Source organism: Mauremys mutica, chromosome 3 (genome assembly GCF_020497125.1).
Source record: "Mauremys mutica isolate MM-2020 ecotype Southern chromosome 3, ASM2049712v1, whole genome shotgun sequence".
In the NCBI taxonomy this organism is placed as follows: Eukaryota; Metazoa; Chordata; order Testudines; family Geoemydidae; genus Mauremys; species Mauremys mutica.
This window is the reverse complement of record NC_059074.1, coordinates 163,176,436-163,191,510: the sequence shown is the minus strand read 5'-3', so window position 1 is coordinate 163,191,510 and position 15,075 is coordinate 163,176,436. Positions and strand designations below refer to the sequence as shown.

Here is a 15,075-nt window from a genome sequence, read left to right as displayed (position 1 = left end):
TTGTCATCCCATTCTCTAACTTCTCAAAGTTTTAGGTCATAAATCCAATATCTTATTCAAAATTGAGAGAGAAAAACTGGTGTCAGAGTCAGTAAAGATACCCACTTGAAACAAAGGAAGGCTGCCACTCGCCCCACGTTTACAGGGTCCCTGAAGCCATACTGCACGTCTGATCCTGAATTCTTTGTTCTTCTAGGCTGAGACCTCTCTGATACATTCAAAAGATCACTGCTTCTGCCAGGCCCAATAATATGTATGTATTTCCAGAGTTTTTGTTCAATAATTAACACACTTGGGGGGGGGGGGGAAGCAGTACTGTCTTATAATTTATTTGGATATTAGTCTTGATTTTTCTCCGAACATTTTAATTTAATTCTAGATCTCCATCAGTCTGTGTATGAACAGTTGTATGGTAACTTCACTGTTAAGTCACCTTTTTTGGGGGAGCTATGTTAGGGCCGGATTTGCACATTTTAAAGATATGATTTTTTGAGACAAAATAGTATTTCCCCCTCTTTTCTGTGCGCTACCAAAATCTTAACACTTACACAACTCAAACAATGACAAAGGTCCTTGTTGTATTTGAAAGATTTTTCTGACATACCTGTCTAATCAGAGAGCTCTCCTTTTACTTGCTTTTCAAATGCACTTCTTTTCAACAGAAGTCGGGTTAACAGGGCCTATATGTAGTGAGTGGCCTGTTATTGTTACATGTGGGCCAAAGCCCACTCTCCTTACGCACACAAGTTGTCCCACTGCTGTCAGTGGGACTACTCAGAAGAGTAAAGCAAACAGGATTTCTCCCTTTGTCTAGCTATATACTTTTTAATTGTAACCCTTGTATGCCTGACATATGCTGGTCAATTCTAACAGGGTGATGATAAATAATTCAAAACACTTCCTGGCTGAAATCTCCATATATTATCATTACTGATATGAAACAGCTGTGTGTGACACTTTACAGTCACAGAAATAAGTCAAGTTCCCTGCCCACGGAGCTTACAGTTGCATTCATCCAAATAACATTGTGGCATAATAAGTACAAGAAACCACAGAGAGTTGATAGAGGGGTGACAAAAACAATAGAAGAGGGTTAAAGTTCTTAGGGGAGGGTTTTTTGGGATGTGGGAGTTGTGGACTTAGATTTACAATCATTGGAGTTGTTATATGACAAAGTTCTTGGGTATTTTTGTTTGGTTTTATTATTTATTGTTCTCTTTTACAAACTCTACATGGTTAGCACAGGCATGGCAAAGGGAAGCACCCTAGATTAATGGAGGATAATAGTTGAATCTTCTAGGCTTTGAGAAGGGCTTGAAATTTGGAAGGGGGAAAATGAAAATACAGACATACATATGTATACACATACACACATGGAAAGGGATTTGGTTATGGTTAGGATTTGTGATTGATGGGGCACATGACAGTCAGGAGTCAGCAAAGATTTGGTGGGATGGAAAATCTTGAGATAAGACACACCACTGCTCACACGATCTGCATGTGCCTATCATCATGCAGTATTATACTAGCCGACACCATTGGTTTATCAGTTCTCCAAAAGACAGAGGCTATAAATTAAGATCAGGGATTGGGAAATGGTGAATGAGAAATTAAAGTCATAACACTTACAACCTCCACAACAGATATAACCTATTATCCTTCTTGTCAAAATACTAAAACTTCTATTTCACAATTTAATTTCAGCATTAATTGCCTGTTTCTTTAAATTACAAAGATCTTTTGTATTGTAACTTACCTACTAAGTGCCTGATCCTACAAATACTTATGCATACCTTTAATTGTAAGCATGAGTAGTCACACTGATTTTTAGTTTAATGGGACTACTCACAGGAGTTAACCATGTGCATAGGTGTTTTCAGGATCATGGCCTAAGTCATAATATGTAATTAAACAGAAACATTTCCTGAGAATGTTTTTTCCCCTTCAGTGGATCTCGTGCAACAGTGGGGCTGGTGGAGATATACAGTTTAAATTGAACCTGAAAAATTGAAATACTTTCCCTTTAATACTGAATACAAGCTGATACAGTATCACATGACCTTTACCGTAATTTCTATTAAAATCATTTCATGTCTGGTTGATTCTGCTATCCTGGCTCATTTGTATTGTTTACAACAAGTCATTGCACCCGGCAGTTAGTGGTGGCTGAATCCATGGTTACCAGTTTTTACATTCACTAGTTAAATGGAATGCAGCTCTTCTGTGAGTTTCATGGAGAAAGCTCTTAAGAAACCACAATCCAGCTATCAATCAGGCTAACCTGGGAGAAATTAATCTTATAAACATAAGTATTGTTGCATATTAAAAATTTATAGAAAGGGAGCTCAAGACTTTTATTAGTTGTAGTTGCAAGAGTGGACGTGTTGAGATCTGGCTTAGTGCATGGGAGACTTAGGTTCTATGGTCTACATCTGACATTCATCCATGTTGTGCCTTCTCTTACTTTCAAGGCTAATAAAACTATCCTTTTTTTAAGCTTTTAAATCTTGAGCACTTATTTTACCAGGCATGTGCCTGGAATATAAATAGTGCTTAAACACAGGTCTAACCACACTGCAGTCCTAGCAAAGTAACTTAAACAGACACATACAAGATAGTAAAACACAGAATAGACAGTACTGAGTAGAATTCAATTAAGACAAAACAACAGTGGAATGTTCTTTACTAGTAAATTAAGCCTGCAAACTAATATGTTTTATTGCTCTTAAGGACTACGTGAACTAATTCTACTTGCTCTGTTATTTATTGTTCATTGTGGGGTGCGGTTGAAAAAACAAACAAACAAAAAAAACTTATTTACAAGATGGAGACCACACACATTTATAATGCCTAATACTATCAGAAAAGTTCTCTACTGTTTGCTGGCTACAATAATTGTCCCACAAGATACATGAGAGCAACAAACAGTTAAGTCAAACATATTACTAGCTCATCTACTGCAAAGTCACTGTATCAGAAGCCCGAATTGATTTGTTTCCTCAGAACGAATTGAAAATGAATGTAACATAACGTCTGGAAAAAAAATCCCTACTGCACTGCTAATCGGATATTGTATAATGGTTGATTGCAGCTTTGCATTGTGCTATTGTTGCCTAAATCATACATACTTACAGGTTCTGGGTTCTTCCAAGAGTTTGGTGCAGTTTCAAGGACAAATGTCTTAAGGAAGTCTTTCTACTGTGCAGCAATGATCCTAGCTCTGATCTGATTACATGAGCAAAGTGCTAAATCTGACAATAGAAAGGAAACTTCCTGTGTAAAGAAGAAATCTTGGAAAGTCTCAGGGTTAAAAAGGCTGCTTAAATGTGCTGGTTGATTTGCTCCCTAGTTGTGTATACACAGTAGCAGCTGATCTCTGTTTGCAGCCCTGCAGAAAGAAACCTTTACTGAAAACCAATGGCATCACATTTCACTGGAGCTAGTGCCAGGCTCTGGAGAGCAAAGCAACCTTGGACAACTTCACACAATTAAAATAAGTGGGTTTGCTGCATGTCCAGGAGGACTTTTAAAATTGTGAATTTACTGTGTCATTTTTGCTAACAATGAGCTGAAATCCTGCAGTCCTTAATCAGTCCTGATACAAGCAAAACTCCCATTCACTTCAATGGGGTTTTGTCAAGACTGTGTAAGGAGTGTAGTATTTGTCCAAGTATGTTTTGCTTTGTCTTGATTGTGGTCTTTGCAGGTGATAAGGTGTTAGCTGTGCCCTAAGGCACTTTATGTGTTGGAACTGTTATAGCAGGTGCCGTACACAACCTGTGTTTGTCTTAAATTCATTCTGACCCTGTCTTACATCAGTCACACTCTTTTCTTAGCTTTCTTTCAGATATTGAGCAAATTATTTGTTTGTTTTTTTCTCTCTCTCTCTCCCCCGCTCCCACCTCTGCCCCCACCCCAGTGTCCTATGTCAAACTTTCTGGCACATTCCTACTAAAATAAAATCCTCCGATTCCAACAACCAAAAACTTTGCAAGGATTCAGAAGCCTGTTTCAGAGCCAAACTGCAGAGCTGGCCACTATTTTTATAGCAAGCTTAACCAAAACTTCAGATCCAAACACTCCATAACTTGGGGAAGGAGAAAGTTCAGAATCTTAATGTGGGTCTCAGTTTCTTAGTGATGTCCAAGTAAACAAATACAACCAGAAAAACAAAATTTTGAATCAGTCCGCGGGAGCTATATGGACTTCTGTGGAAAGGAGCTGCAACTCAAACTGAGTAACACGCTTTGTGGGTAATTATTTTTGTTATCATTAATAATGATTTTGACTGGAACATTTAGCCCTGGATAATGTTCCAGATACTAACTGGAACATGCATACATTGCAATTAGAACATGACTGAACAGCATGTAAGGTGCTTTTTTAAAAAAGGGGTCAGTTTTCTCTTTTCTGGGCCACAAACATGAAAATCAAAAGGAAATGTAATATGGTTCAATTTTTAAACACAATAATAGAGTCCAGTTAAGAAGAGTTATTGTATATTTTGTTCTGGATGTTTGCAAGATAGTTTATGATCACTTAGATCAGCAGTTCTCAAACTGGGGGTCAGAACCCCAAAGTGGGTCACAACCCCATTTTAATGGGGTTGCCAGGGCTCGCATTAGACTTGCTGGGACTCAGGGCTGAAGCTGAAGCCTGAGCTCCACCCCCACCTAGGGCAATGGGGCTTTGCCTACAGTCTCCTTTCCCCCCACCCAGGGTGGCAGAGTTCTGACCCCCCTGCCCAGGGTCATTTAGTAACTTTATTGTCAGAAGGGAGATCACGGTGCAATGAAGTTTGAGAACCCCTGACTTAGATTATTCAACACCCTTTGGCACTATGACTGTAGTAGTTAGAAGTATATTGTGTTATTTCGCTAATATTCTGAACTTTTGTTCCAAAGGGCAGAAACCAAGCCACGTTCAAGAATTCAAACAGCACAATAATTGAAATTCTATGTATATCTGTTTACATGCATGAGTGTGCACATTGTACATACCTGCATGTAAAATTGGGGTTCACGGTTATGTTGGTGTTAGGGTGACCAGGTGTCCACTTTTCGTCCAGAACACCCACTCGAAAAGGGACCCTGGCAGCTCCGGTCAGCACCGCCAACCGGGCCATTAAAAGTCCAGCCAGTGTTGCTGCCCAGCTAAGGCAGGCTAGTCCCTACCTATTCTGACACTGCGCTGTGCTCCGGAAGCAGTCAGCAGTTCTGGCTCCTAGGCGGGGGGGCCACGGGGCTCCCTGTGCTGCCCCCACCCTGAGCACCAGCTCCGCACTCCCATAGGCTGGGAACTGGCCAATGGGAGCTGGAGAGGAGGTGCCTGCAGGTGAAAGCAGCATGCAGAGCCACCTGCGTGCCTCTGCCTAGGAGCTGAACCTGCTGCTGGCTGCTTCCAGGGCACAGCACAATCTACAGTGCCAGGATCTGCAGGAAGCCTGCCTTAGGCCCCCATCCCCCGCTGCACCACTGACCAGGAGCCACCAGAGGTAAGCCTGTGCCCCAGCCCCGCCCCCCCAACCCAGAGCCCCCTCTTGCACCCCAAACCCCTCATCCCTGGCCCCATCTGAGAGCCCACACTCCCATACCAGAGCCCTCACCGCCCTCTTGCACCCTAACCCCCTACCCCAGCACAGAACCCCCTCGCATACCCTGAATCCCTCAACCCCGGCCCCACCCCAGAGCCAGCACACCGAGCCAAGAGCCCTCAACCCCTCGCACATCCCCCCTGCCTCGACCTGCAGCACTCTCCCACACTCTGAATCCCTCAGCACCACCTCCAGCCTGGAGCCCCCTCGTTAACCCCAAACCCCTCATCCCTGACCCCAGACCAGAGCCAACACCCCAGCTGGAGCCCTCCCTCCTCCCCCACAACAACTTTCTTCCCCAGCCCCCTCCCGCTCAGCATCTTTGAAAAATCAGACTGCATGTTCCTTGAATTTTTTTAAGCAATCTGATTGGTTACAATGGTAACAGACAGTCTGTATCAAGAGACCATCATTAAAATCCAACATACATAGCCTCCTCCACAACAACAAACATTCAAACAATTGCTGCCTTCCCAGAGTTTCCTACAGGAAGACAGGGGCTTGTCAGTTCCTTGAGTGTCTCCACTGGGAAAATGAGTTAGCATCTCCTGCTGGAGGGAGAAATCTCATTTGCACTGAAGTAAAAGAGTCAGTGTGGTGCTACTAACTGAGAAATTAGGAGTCAGGAGACCTGGTTCTGCTGTGTGACCTTGAACAAAGCACTTTACCTCTCTGATCCTGCATCATTAAAGTCAAAAGGAGTTTTGCCATTGACTTCAGTGGGAGCAGAGTCTCTCTGCCTCAGTTTCTCCATCTGTGAAATGGGGATAATGTTTGGGAGGAAAACAATTGACTGAAACTCAGAAGCTCTGAGTTCAACTCTTGGTTCTGCCATAGTCTTCCCCTGTGACTTGGGCAAATCACTATTGCTTCAGTTCCCAATATTCTTCTTATGTTATATCCCCTTCTCCCACCATTTCTCTATCCTGTCTATTTTAATTGATCTCTTCAGGGCAGGATTTGTCTCTAATTTATGCATATGTACAGTGCCCAGTGCAATGGGACCCTCTTGTCAGTTGGGACCTGTAGGCGCTAATTCATTCATTCATTCATTCATTCATTCATTCATTCAATCAATCAATCAATCAATCAATAATAAAGTATTTATGAGGATAAGGATTTCAGTGAGCCAAGATTACTGCCCAAAAGCCTTTATGTGCAGAAGTCCTTATTCACAAAGACTGACCTTCCTGAGTCCTGCATAAAGCCCAGTACTCCAGATTTATGCAGTTGTCCTGTTCTAAAATTAGTGGGCATGACAAAATCCACCCCACAAACCTGGGGAATGGCACAGAGTTGCAGGACATCCAGCCAGGATTAGCATCCACTCTTGATGTCTCCCATGTGAGGTTTCCCAGCCACTACACCTGTGTAAATGAGACTCCCCCTCCCTCGACTTTCCTCCCTCTGACAGCACATACTGAGCCCGCCTGAACCCCAACAACCCAGCACACCGGGATTTCAAAAGCCCATCTTCCCGCAGACCTCTCAAGTGTACCCCATTGGTGGTACATTCTGCGTCACAGCTGTCTCTCTCTCTGTCCCTGCACTTCATTCTCAAGAGGTGCCCCTGTGAGGCGGGGTAGCAGCTGGCTGGTGGGGTGGGGTAGAGGAAGGAGGAGACCCTTTCTGCAGCAGCTCTGGGATCTATCTCCTGTACTCTCATCCCTCCTCCCCTCCTGCAAGGAGCAGAGAGAGATGAGAAGCTTTCAGGGAGCAAGAGTAAGAGCCAACTTATATGTGGAAGGTAAGTGCGGGGTAAGGAGCAAACAGACTGGCTCCCCACATTAATCATAGAAATGGAGGGGAGCTGGGAGTGGAGCAGTCCCTGAGCAGTTGAGTTCTTCACAGGCTGGGAGGATCCACTACCTCCAGTGAAGAGCGTACAGGCCCAGCTGCTCCTTGCAACTTCTCCTCTCCCCACAAGTAAACCAATGCCCGCTCCTGGGCCGCAGGGTCTCTCTGTTGCTCTTTAGTGGGAAGGGGGAGAGAGTGGCACATGACAGGGGCCAGAGTAGCAAAGACCTTCCTGGGGGGCAGTAGCAATGGAATCCTGCAGTGAAGGAGGGCTATACACCTTAATAGTATATAGAAGTGGAGCATGAGGAGAGGGGGAAAAGTTAATTAGATTTAGTACAGGGTGGGAGTGGTCTGACTTAATTGCACAGAGTTGGGGGCTCATGCCTGGGGACACCAGTCTATATTGAGGCCAAGGCAGGGACTAGCCCCCCAAAATCCCTAATCTGTAACAGTTAAAAAAAATTAATTTCATTCACACAGTGTGAGGGCATCCATAAAAACAGGTCTTTATAATAAAATAAAAATCATAATATGTAAATCACACAGGGCCCAGTGATGCCAACACTTAAGCAGTGGCACTGATTCTCACGATTCCATGATTGGCCTTGCGATATCTGTTGTTTTTCTTAAAGCCCCAGCCCCTGGAGTGAAGTGATAATGTGAGATTCTCACTTTTGTTTTAAAAAAAGAAGTTTCTAGCCCTTGTAGTTGCAGGAAAAAGATTGAAAATGTGATTCAAGTGCACCCTCAAGGCTCAGAAATGAGAGTGCCAATAAACCACCCCACCAAGATATACAATTGTTTTTTAAAATAAAAAACTCATGATTTTTAAGCTAATCTCGTGATTTTAGGAGTCATACTCGTGATTTTTGAATTGCTGGGATTGGTAATATTGCTCAACCACACAACTTTATCCACAAGAGCAATAGTCTATTTGAATTCAATGGAAGTACTCAAAGTAGTAAGAACTACAATCAATAGTAAGTGTTTGCATAACCAGGCCCCAAGAAACCAATCGTACAGTTTTTACTCATGCAATACGTGTTTTGCCCAAATAAAAGCTGCAGAATCAGATTCATAGAAGTCTTTCTGTCTCCAGTCTAGTATTTATATTGTCCCCATCACCAGGCAATCAGAGCACCATGCAATCTTTGCCTTTCTTTTCTTCCTTCTGCTTCACCTTCTATATATTCTTCCATGCATGAAATACCTTCCAAATTCCTGTTCAACCAAGTCACCACGTTCTCCTCATTCAAATTCCTCCGAAAAACTCACTTCTGCCTTGTCAGCTACAAACATTTAATCAAAATTAATAGAACCATCAAGATATGCACATGCCTAAACTGAGTAAACGTGTGAGCTATAACATTGTTATAATCCTTGCCCACATCACCTTCCATTGCTCCATCATCCCCATTTTGTTTATTACCCTCACTTTCTGTGTCTTGCATAAAATTTAGATTGTATGATTTTTCATTCAGGGCCTTTTTCTTGCTCTGTAACATGCCCAGCACACTTCTGAGACATGTATAAATAATAAAATAATAGCACTAATAACAATATAGATATAAATACTACTTATAACATAGCTATAACTACCACCACAGAGGCATTACTGTAACTGTGACATTTGGGATAAATAATTCTAGGCATCTAAATCTAATTTAAATTCTTTCCCGGCTTTAACCACGGCTTCAAAACCAGATGAACTTAAGCCAAGGTGTATGACTTTATGCTACACTGGTAATCCACACTAACTAGGAAATAAATTTTCAGCGATTAAGTTGAATTGTTCGTACAAAATGTCAGCTTCAGCTTTTCACCCATACAAAACAGCTTGGAAAATATATACTGCATGTGTTTATTATAGCTACAGTCACTATGAACATCTATAACTCTCCAACAATTTCTTTGATTTATGTTCAAAAACATACAGGGCATGAAATGATGCCTGCAACCTTACATTTTTCTCAAGAACATTGTGGGGAGCAGATATATTCCAAAACATCATGTTAGATTCCCTGTTATGTCTGCTTTTTAAAATAAATGTATGATAATCAATTACACATGCTTCAAAGCAACTGCCACTAGATTCCCCATCAGAAAAGCTGTTTGAAAAAAGTTCCATTTTCTTTTCCCTTAATATCTGGGGTTTTAATAAGGGACTGTGCCCACATATTAAAAAAGGAAAAATGCTTTTGTAAAATAAGTGCCAATCTTAACTCACACCTGCAAGCTAGTCTTACCGCAAGTTTACAGAAAAGGGCCATCTTCATTGATCGACACGCTAATAAAAGTGTACATGCTGTGAAACTCTTGGGCCTGATTCTCCTCTCACTCATACATTTGCCAACTAGGAGTAACTCCACTGATATCCAAGGAGTGACACTGGCATTAAGTGAGAGGAGAGGAGAGTTAGGCCTCACACATTTAACTAAGATGTAAAATGTTTGCGTAAGAAACTTGCCTAGTTTTGTTTTCTATTAGAAACAATAAACCGCGGGTTGGCAACCTTTCAGAAGTGGTGTGCGAGTCTTCATTTATTCACTCTAATTTAAGGTTTTGCGTGCCAGTAATACATTTTAATGTTTTTAGATGGTCTCTTCCTATAAGTCTATAATATATAACTAAACTATGGTTGTATGTAAAGTAAATAAGGTTTTTAAAATGTTTAAGAAGCTTCGTTTAAAATTAAATTAAAATACAGAGCCCCCCCCCCCCCCCCCCCGACCGGTGGCCAGGACCCAGGCAGTGAGAGTGCCACTGAAAATCAGCTTGCGTGCCGCCTTCAGCACGCATGCCATAGGTTGCCTACCCCTGCAACTCTGAGCATTTTTGTGGAAACATTTGTCAAGGGCCTGATCTTTTTTCCCATTGAAATCAATGAGAGTAGTTACCATTAACATCAGTGGGAGTAGGACTGACTCCTAATGACCATTAACGACCATTGAGTTTTAGGTGAATATGGGCCTAGATGCGAGTGAATCTGGACCTGAGTTCTAGTAATGCTGGGTTCTGCGTCAAGCAAACATGGCCCGATTTATCACAGCAACCAGCCAACATTCCTGTTTTCAACATGCCAACTGGAATAAACTCAGCAGCTGTAATAGGGTTTGGCTGTGAGATGTTGGATTTGTTTGAACCCCACACCCAAAGGATGCAAACCCACATGGATTGAAACCAAGGAAAATATTTGCATGATCTCCTGGTTGGTGGAGCACCATTTTTCACACAGCTCTAGTAACGAAGCCTTTGAGGAGGGACGGAGTTAACTGCATGTATGCCCATTACACATGCAGCCACACCTAGAGAGCATCAACGGATGCTCACCTATTTTCACAGTGGGAAATAACCAGGTATTAATTTTCTAGGAATAATCAAGAGGAATCTAGGTGAAAATCAGAGGAAGACTGCCCTGTCCATTTGATGAAATTTGCTTGCAAACACAATGCTAGTGTAAAAACAAAGAACTTATTTTAATGGTTATAATATCTCCTCAGACTCCCACATAAGAGTGGAAACATAAAACTGCTTTGTTTGAGTAAAATGCACTATTCCCTTAGTTTGATTGTTGAAAGGTATTTAAAATCAATATAAAACTGCAATATCAGAAAAATTTATAATCATTATTTCAAACAGGCAGACTTGAAAGAGTCTCTTGTTCGTGGGGAAATCTTCAGTTAGTTTTTCTAGTACCAGTGGTTCAATCGAAAGATTCACCAACTGCCCCCTGGAGAAAACCGAAGATCTGCATTTAAATGGAGATATAGTATTTCCAAATGCACAGTACCTGGAAGGCAGATACTGTCAAGGTTTCTTAGTGAGTGGATCTCAAATTGTATTAGGTACATTTCAGCACAGTAACTATCCCCATTTCATAGGAGTAGGACTATTTCCATATCATTTTTTCTATGTGCATACTTTGTAATATTTGTCCTAAGTTAAAATTCAACCCTGATCCAAAATGAAGCCCTCACATACTAACAACAAGCAATTATACTTTATATATAATTTTCTGATATGCACAATGAAGACCATACTAGATTGCCTGTCTAGAAACGTTAAATAATTGAAAAGTATGATGACTTAATAGAATAGTAAGCTTGGTTTACAATGCAGCCAATTTAGAGCCATAAAAACACTGTAAAAATGTTATCTTGCGGTTGACCATTACATATCCTATTTATTATTCAAAAGTGTTTCAGCAGCATTTTTCATCATTAATGTGGCTGCTGGCATTTAACTCCAAGTCTCTACATTTGGATAATTTTCCAAATACAATTTTAAAACAAGCTAGCTAAAATTCAGTAAATCACAGCATAAATGCTATATTTTCATATTTTACCTTAAACTTACTTGGTGGGCTGTAAAATACATTCAAAACTCACAAGACTCTGTAATCTGATAAATCAAAGCCTGTATATGTGTGTGTGTCCTATATATAACATTTAAAAAAGCCAGTATAACTACCTCTGGATGACACATCAGAAAACCAAAATCAAATCTTATAAATACTTTTTTTTTCTATTGTATACAATTGCAAAGATGTGTCTTCCTGTTAGTAAAACACTATAACCTTCCAGAAAAGTTTTGCATGAGTATTCTGTTAAGGCATATATAATGTTTATAGTGAAAAAAGACACTCACGATCAATTTCAAACACACAGACATTAGTCTAGGCAGCCTCTTGCTGAAATTCTGGTTGCAACTGAAATGTCCCTGTAAACAAGGTTACTGAGAACAGACCAAGATATCCTTCTCAGCAACACCTTCACCAGGAGCCCTTCAGCTGTCTACTTAGTCTGTTATACCTTATCTTGCAGCACTGACATTCTAATGCTGATTCAAATTCAGGATTCAAAATGAAAGATGAACTATCTTTAAGATCACTTAATATTGAAATACTGTTGCAGTAATAAGTGGTGCTAGGTTTGAGATATGGACATAGTACTCTAATAGTAACCTTTTAATTTCTGAAAAATAGTGCAGAATAAATGAGGTATTGCACACAGTTACTGTAATTGATTTATTTGCTGTATTTTGATACTGAACACATCAAATGCCATGTTTACCTTCTGCTGCCTCTTGAACATTTTAAACTGTAAAGTCCCCCTAGGGGAGACCTGTCAGATTCCAGTTTATGCATTTAAAAATTCACTTGTTACACTGATACTTTAAAATACAGGGAACAAGAGTGTAACTATACAAATCATTTCTTGATCCCAAACCCTTGGATGTTTTCAGTGGAAGTGCAATACAGGGTTGAATGTCCATGCGTACAATCTAACTTGGGTTATGTTGTGAGTACTCACATTTTAGCTTGGAATTTGAGATGCAGTGTATCAAAGCTTTGCACCTCTTCACATTTAAAATGGGATGGAGGTGGCAAGGAAAATAGAAGATTCCGAAATCTTTTTTCCCCCACTAACTGCCTGCTGCAGCTCATGTACTTCCCTTATACGACCAAGGAGCTATGTTCATAGTTCTTCGCTGTCTTTTATTTGAAGGGCATTCAAATTTCCCTCCCTCGCATAGACTGTGGTACTGTCTCAATTTTTATGTTTTGTTAAAGTTTGCTTAACTACATCAAAATGACACAGTTAGGGTTAAAAATCACAATAAAATGGGATCAAGGCCCTCGATTCCATCCTTTCTACCCCCTCCCTCCTCCTTTACTTTACTTTCTTTTTAAATTCTACTCATTTTTATTTGCCCCTTTCATTATTCTGCTCATTTCTGAAATACATTCCTCCTATGTGATGTGGGGTAGCCTGCAAAATCTTTTAACAACAGTACACCAAGTAGTCAGAGAACTGCCCCTGCAGCACTTCAAAATATAGCCTCAGACCACTTTATCTTCTATAGCATTAATGTTAAGTTAAAAAACAATTGTCAGGCAGGTCACATTTAGACAGCAACATGAGATCACTTCTATAAAACCCCTCCAGATTGGAGCTGGGGTACCACCAAGATGAGAACTACATCCCACCTTCCACACTTTCCTTTTGTCCCCCCCGGATTCTGTTTGCAAATGACTTGCTTTCTTTGTGCCTATAGATGTGTCATGTTGCATGTCCACTGATTCTAGTACATACTACAACACAAACAGAGCAAACGTGCTTTCCTAGCCAAGCAGCCTCATGTGGCAATTTCACAACATCACCTGAAGCAACCAGGCTACAGACAAAAATAAATAAATACATAATAAATAATAACAACGAGACCCCCACCCCCACCACCACAGTGACACACAGGGTTTCCACCAGGCCTGTTTGGCTCTTGTGAATCACTCATGGAAATGTTTAAGGAAGAAGAAAGGGAGGGGGGAGGAAAGGGAGGCGTCTTTCTCTCTGGGTCCGTCGCTCTTTCCTTAGGAGCCTAACGGAGCTTATTCTAGGGGGAACCACTGCATCGTGTTGGGCCGATGGGGGCTGCTCTTGGCAACCCGGGGGCCGAGACAGCAAAGCAGCAGCAGCAGCAGCAGCGAGCTGGGAAGCCCGGGGATCGCGGAACTTCTGAGCTCCCTGCGAGGGGCGCACTCGCAGCAGCAGCGGCCACCACACACAGTGACAACAGCTGTAAAGTCAAGTCCCCCCTACCCCTTTCGCAAAAGCCAAAGCCGCCCCAAGGACCCTGTCCCCTAACTCCGGCTCGTTAAAACCTTGTCACTTTCACAGCACTCTCGGTCCTTTGGAGAGAAGGGAAAAGGGGGGCGCGGGGGGGGGGGTAGAGCAGGACAAAACCTGCCGGGTTTGGATCTGTCGGCAGAAAAAATACCAATCTATATCTAATCTATTCTTTAAAACCCGCCCAAGAGCTGAAAATCGATCACCCCTGGGGCCTGGGCTTTGTTGTGTGATTTTTATTTTATTTTATTTTTTTAAGGGACTGACTCTAAGCAAGTGAAATTGACAAGGTCTGAAGGTGGGGGGGGGGGGGAGGTAACAGAGCTTCTCTCAGCTGCTAGTCTCAAATCAAAAACATGCCCCAGATGCGGTGTCAGTCTGCAGATGTGCATGATGGTAAGGTTGGGACTCGGTTTACCTGGTCAGGTCAGAACCGCAGGCAGGTTAATCAGGTGAGTCGTCGGGGATTTTAAAGAAGCCGAAGCCGGTTTCTTTGCTAGGAAAGTCTACAACACCATGCAGGGACATTGCAAAATCTTTACACACGCCTCCTTTAACTGGGCTCCCGCGACCTCAGCCGGCGAAGGGGGGAGGCTGAGCCGAGGCAGGCCCAGGCCACCTCCCCATGCCCTGGCCAGGGGCTCAGCGGGCTGGCCCGCCGCACCGGGGCCCCCTAAGGGGCTGCTCTGCACCGGGCGAGGCGGGTTCTAAGGGGATCGAGGGAGCGGCGGGTGCTCGGCGGATGCGGAGGCCTCCCTGTTTCCTTGGTAGAGTCGATCCGCACTCAGTCTGACCCAGGACGTCACTCTGCCTGTCTGTTTTCTCAATGATAACTTGGCAGGAGAAGGGGGAAGCTGCCAGGTTTTCCCTGGGCTCATTACCTGGTATGTGCACGTTTCTTTGCATGCATTTGGGGGGGGGGGGGAATTTGACACTTTCTATAGAAATACATAATCATACGGTGGAGGTCGTTAGCGGACGGCTCTGCCGTATTTGCATTGATGGAGTCGCTGTGTGTGTTTTTCGCTGCTGCTGCTGAAGGAATCAAGCATGCGT

At 42.3% G+C, this 15,075-nt stretch overlaps 1 protein-coding gene across 6 annotated transcripts in view; it reads right to left on the bottom strand.

The window, feature by feature from the left end:
- The window catches only part of ESRRG (estrogen related receptor gamma), a 472,345-nt gene that overhangs the window by 436,922 nt on the left and 20,348 nt on the right, over window positions 1-15,075 (bottom strand). The window contains exon 1 of one of the 6 annotated variants that reach the window (XM_045011451.1): window positions 14,438-14,530. The exons of 2 other annotated variants lie outside the window; for them this stretch is intronic. The gene's annotated coding sequence lies outside the window, so the exon portion shown is untranslated. Of the gene's footprint in view, window positions 1-3,132; window positions 3,248-14,437; window positions 14,531-15,075 lie in introns of those variants that run through there. 3 more of the 6 variants (XM_045011450.1, XM_045011452.1, XM_045011454.1) reach the window with 3 other exon arrangements.